Genomic DNA, 5,959 nt, shown 5'->3' with positions numbered 1-5,959 from the left:
AAGCATAATCCAATCATTAAACCATATGCAGTAATAAGCATTTCATATAAATTTGAATAATGAAAAAGAATAAACAAGTGAAGTGCTACTGTACTTACAGTAGTACATCAGAAATATAAAATACAAGAACAATAGTTAAACTCAGAGTTTCTTAAGTTAGAAACCAAAGCATACGCAATCTATGTTATTATGAAATAATTGTCCTTACCTTGATTATCGTCGAAGATAATCCAAAGATCAAAGAGAGAGACTCCAAACTTAGCAAATAAACCCCTAACAATCATAGATATAACATTAGGAAAGATGCCTAAAAGATCAGAGAGCAAACGAATCAAACTAAGCGAAAAACAAAGCTACTGACTTCATTGGTCGATTGATTGGTCTACTGACCCAGTCGACCAACTGAGTCAGTACGAAGCAAATACGAGAATTTTGATCCGAAACTCAATCTACAGGGTTCGGAACTTCACAAAAGTTGGAGGAAAACTATATGATAGTATTCTAACACTAAGGGAGTAAAGATTGGGCACTAATAATGATTAAAAACAGTATCTTCATTTTAAAATCATGGTTTCCCCAATTAAGGGAAAACCCTAGAATTCGATGAAAATATACTATGGAAATCACAGCAAAGACAGGGGATGATTTAGATCCCATCCAAGAAAAAGGTAATCAGAATCAATTGCAAGTACGTCATGGAAATTAGATTTAAATGGTTACGAAATCAAATCCATAAGAAGAACTAGGGTTTCAAACGGATCTTACCAGAATTAGGGTTGAGATCTCTATGCTGATCATAAACCCTAAAGAAAAGAATAAGATTATGGAAGAGATGGTTGCAAGAATGCAGCATCTTCTTCCCAATCTTAATCAAGAACAAGATCGAAGAAAGAATAAATTACAATACAGAAGAGATACTAACCTTAGACTGACAGATCGGAGATGAGAGACTTCAGATCTTGCAGAGGAATCTTCGAAATTACTGAAAAGAGTTTCAAATGAGTCTTCCCACGTTCTCTGAGTGTTTTGGAGGTAGTGGATACTAAGAAACACGAAGTGTGTTTAGATAGAGAGTGAAAAACCCTAAAATTGGAGTTTCTCGGATTTAACACACCATTGGTCGATTGATTGGTCTACTGACCCACTCAACCAATCAGGTCAGCAAAGTTCAAATAGGGAATTGAAGGATCAAATGGACACTAAACCTCAAGGGCTTTTGCACACACATCAAGTGACATACCTAGTGTGTAGAAATGCATTCAAATCAAGTTAGATAATACTCCAAGTCCTTCAACTAATCTCATCTTCAGATAGGTGCAGCTTCCTTTCTAAATCTGCACAGACCTCCAAGATTGGAACACCATCATCAACATCCATGGGTTCAGAGTCAAACACCATGTCTTCTATTGAGATGGCCCAAAGCTGGCTTCTTCCTTTACTCCGGGTCTTCAGACCTAAAAATAATCGGGTTTCCGGATCAGGGTTAGGGTTAGGACAGGGCTAGATTTAACATTCTCCCCCCTTTAAAAGAAATTTCGTCCTCGAAATTGAAAACATACCTGAACTTCCAAAAAGGTGAGGAAACTTCTCCTTCATATCTTCTTCCTTCTCCCAAGAAGCTTCTTTGGGGGTATGGTTCGTCCACCGAATCTTCACCAAAGGAATGGTGCGATTCCGTAGTTGCTTGTCCTTCTTATCTAGGATTTCAACTGGCTCTTCATCATATGTAAGATCAGCACTAAGTCCTTCGGGCGCTTGTCGTAGTATGTGTTCCGGATTCTCTATGTATTTCTGAAGCATCGAAACATGAAACACATTATGCACTGTAACAAGAGATGGAGGTAAAGCCAAACGATACGCAACAGGTCCAACCTTCTCTAGAATCTTGAAGGGTCCAATGTAACAAGGGCTAAGCTTTCCTTTGACATTGAATCTCATTACACCCTTCATAGGTGAAACCTTCAAGAAAACTTTCTTCCCAATTTGAAATTCCAAATCGGTCCTTCTCTTATCAGCATAGGATTTCTGTCTTGACTGAGCAGACTTAATCCTTTCTCTAATCATGTTGACCATTGCGCTTGTAGCTTCAATCATCTCTGGACCTAAGACTTTCTTTCACCAGTCTCAGTCTAATACAAGGGTGTCCTACAAGTATTGCCATACAAAGCCTTGAATGGAGCCATGCCTATCGTTGCTTGATAATTGTTGTTATAGGCAAACTCAACCAAAGCTAAGTGTTCATCCCAATTTCACCCATATCCACTACAAAAGATCTTAACATATCTTCCAAGGTTTGAATCGTCCGCTCAGATTGTCCATCAGACTATGGATGATGAGCTGTACTCAAGTTTAATTGGGTTCCCAAGGCTTTTTGCAAACTGCTCCAAAACCTTGAGGTGAACCTAGGATCACAATCATAAACAATACTCACTGGCACTCCGTGCAGACGAACTACATTATCCACATATAGACGAGCTAGCTTATCCAAAGTATGAGTGATCTTCATAGGAATGAAATGGGCTGATTTGGTCAACCTATCGACAATTACCCATACAGTATCATTACCTTTACTTGTCCAAGGCAAGCTAGTCACGAAGTCCATGGAGATATCTTCCCACTTCCAACTAGGAATAGAAAGAGGCTGAAGTAATCCAGATGGGGGTTGATGAACAGCTTTCACACGTTGGCAAGTTTCACACTTGGCAACAAAATCATCAACATTGGCCTTCAAACCAATCCACCAAAAATGTTCTCTTAAGTCTTTATACATCTTGGTGCTTCCAGGGTGTATTGTAAAGGTTGACTGGTGTGCTTCCTTCAATATCTCTTTCTTGATTTCTTCATTAACTGGCACACAAAGTCTACCTCTATCCAATAGGGCACCATCCATAGATATACCAAAGTCAAGGTCTAAATCAGGATTCGAAGAAATCTTCTCAATCTTTTCCTTAAATTCCTTATCAGAACCTTGAAGAGCAACAATTCTGTCTCTAAGGGTGGATCTTGCCGTCATAGCAGACAAAACAACTTCCGAAGCTTCAGGGACAACTTCCAAACCAAAATCTAAAATTGAAGACAACAGAGGTTGACTCAGAGCATTCAAGTCCAGTACTTTCTTTTGACTTTTCCTGCTAAGAGCATCAACAACCACATTTGCCTTACCAATGTGATACTGAATGTCACAATCATAATCAGAGACCAATTTCAACTATCTTCTTTGTCTCATATTTAACTCCTTTTGGGTAAATAAGTATTTCAAACTTTTATGATCTGTGAAAATAGAAATTTTCTCACCATAGAGGTAATGTCTCCAAATCTTTAAAGCGAAGACAACAGCAGCAAGTTCTAAATCGTGAGTGGGGTAATTCCGCTTATAATCTTTCAATTGCCGAGAAGCATAGGCTACGACCTTACCATGTTGCATCAACACGCAACCTTCACCAATCTTCGACGCATCAGTGTAGACTATCAAACCACCGGAGTTATCAGGTATAGTCAAAACCAGGGCACTTGTCAATCTATTCTTCAATTCTTGGAAATTCTTCTCACACGCGTCAGACCAAACAAACTTCTCTTCCTTTCTAGTCAGCTTAGTCATGGGAGCAGCCAACCTAAAAAAAATTCTCGATAAACCTCCTGTAGTAACCTGCCAAACCAAGGAAACTTCTTATTTCCGTTATAGTCTTCGGTCTTTCCCAATCAGCAACTGCTTGTACCTTTTCGGGATCAACACGAATACCTTTAGCAGAAACCACATGGCCGAGGAATACTACTCTCTTGAGCCAAAAATCACACTTGCTAAACTTAGCATAAAACTTCTTTTCTCGTAGTCTATGCAAAGTGAAACCTAGATGCCTTACATGCTCTTCTTCATCCTTTGAGTAAATCAAGATGTCATCGATGAAAACTATCACAAATTTATCAAGCACATCATGAAATACCCGATTCATGAGGTCAATGAACACAACGGGAGCATTAGTTAAACCGAAAGGCATGACTCTAAATTCATAATGCCCATACCTTGCTCTAAATGCCGTCTTGAAAATATCACTTGACTTCACATTCAATTGGTGATATCCATACCTCAAATTAATCTTCGAGAACACTGCTAGACCCTTCAACTGATCAAAGAGATCATCAATTCTAGGCAGCGGGTATCTATTCTTGATGGTCAGCTTGTTCAACTCAGGTAATCATTGCACAGACACATACTACCGTCCTTCTTAACAAACAAGACCGGGGCACCCCAAGGTGATACACTAGGTGAATGAAACTTCTATCTAAGAGTTCTTTCAACTACTTTTGTAACTCTTCCAACTCAGTAGGAACCATTCTATATGGAGCCTTAGATACTGGGGCAGCACCAGGGATTAGATCAATTGAAAATTCCACTTCTCAATCAGGTGGTACTCTTGATAGATCTTCCGGAAAGACATCAACGAAGTCACATACAATCCTGACTTCCTCTACTTTCTTTCCTTCCTTAAGCTTTCCTTCAGATGGCATCCCTTCCACTAATGCATAGACTTGCATCAGTGCAGACAATGTCTTCTTACAAATTCTTCCTTTCTCACCTTGGAATTCAAAAATTGAACTTCCACTAATCTAAAATTGAATTCTCTTTGAAGAACAAAGAATTATAGCATTATGGGTAGTCAACCAATCAATACCTAAAATGATATCAAAATCCTTCATATCCAGAAGTACCAAATTGGCTTCCAAATTCTTCCCACCAATCAAAACAGGACACTTAACTAATCCTTTATCTAGTTTCACAACAGGTCAAGTAGGGGTACAAATCAATAAACAACTAGATAAACTCTCAGGTGCTAAGTCAGTATTCTTGATGAATGCAGATGATATGAATGAATGAGAAGCACCTGTATCAAATAAGACAAATGCAGGAATAGAAGCAACAATTAAAGTACCTGTAACCACTTCATGGTTCGCATCCTTTTCAGTACCGGAAATATTGAATACTCTTCCAGAAGGAGGGGCAGGAGTACTCTTCAGTGTAGGAGTTGACTGTTGAACTGGCCTCTTAGGACAGGCACGAGCAAAGTGACTAGTCTGCTTACAGTAAAAGCAAATAGGGTTACTGAATCCAACAGGAATAGGTGCAACTGGAGGCTTATGATCCAAAGGCCTAGGAATAGAATTCACGGGCCTAGCATTCATATTCATTGGCCTAGCATTCGCATTCATCGGCGGCCGATTCCCACCATACTGACTAAACTAGCCTGGCTGCTGAAATCCAGAACTCTGACCTACACTCCTAGGCTGAAAAGCAGTAGGGTGTGGCGTAGGTCTCACAAAGCGTCGATCAGTACGGTCTGCAAATCCAAGATTCCTTGACTGCCAAGGTCTTTGCACTCTAGCATTCTCCTTCTCAGTTTCTTCCAGCTTCTTGGCATTCTGCACCACTTAGGAATAACTTTCAATAGGCTGAATAGTAAAATATGCCATGATTGCAGGTCACAATCCCTTGAAGAATTTCTTTGCTTTGGCAATGTCAAGCTTCAAGGAGTCAGGAACAAAGAAGTGAAGCTCCTCAAACTTCTGTTGGTACTCCAACAAAAACAGAAATCTTTGTGTAAAAGCCATGAATTCAGCTTCCTTCGCATCATTCACTGCTTCCGAGAAATAATTCTTGCAAAAAGCTTCCTTGAACAAATCCCACGACACAACGCCCGTATGCAAACCTTCCAAAATAGGCCGGGTGGAAGTCCACCAAGCATCAGCTTCATGTTGCAACTTCTGCTCAGCAAACAAAATTCTCTTGGCTTCAGTACATTGCAGGTGTTGAAAAGATTTTTCCAACTCATGTAGCCACTTGTTAGGAAACAAGATATCCATGGATACTCTGGTGAAGTTGGGCACTTGAAGCTTCAGGAAACTCTCCATCAAACGGGTATGAGGAGTTCCGGGTAATCCTCCTGCATTCAGAAATGCGGCATGA

This window comes from Hakea prostrata, chromosome 3, assembly GCF_041222555.1.
Source record: "Hakea prostrata isolate BN-2017 chromosome 3, UWA_Hpros_2, whole genome shotgun sequence".
Classification (NCBI taxonomy): domain Eukaryota; kingdom Viridiplantae; phylum Streptophyta; class Magnoliopsida; order Proteales; family Proteaceae; genus Hakea; species Hakea prostrata.
Note: the sequence above shows the minus strand (reverse complement) of the source record.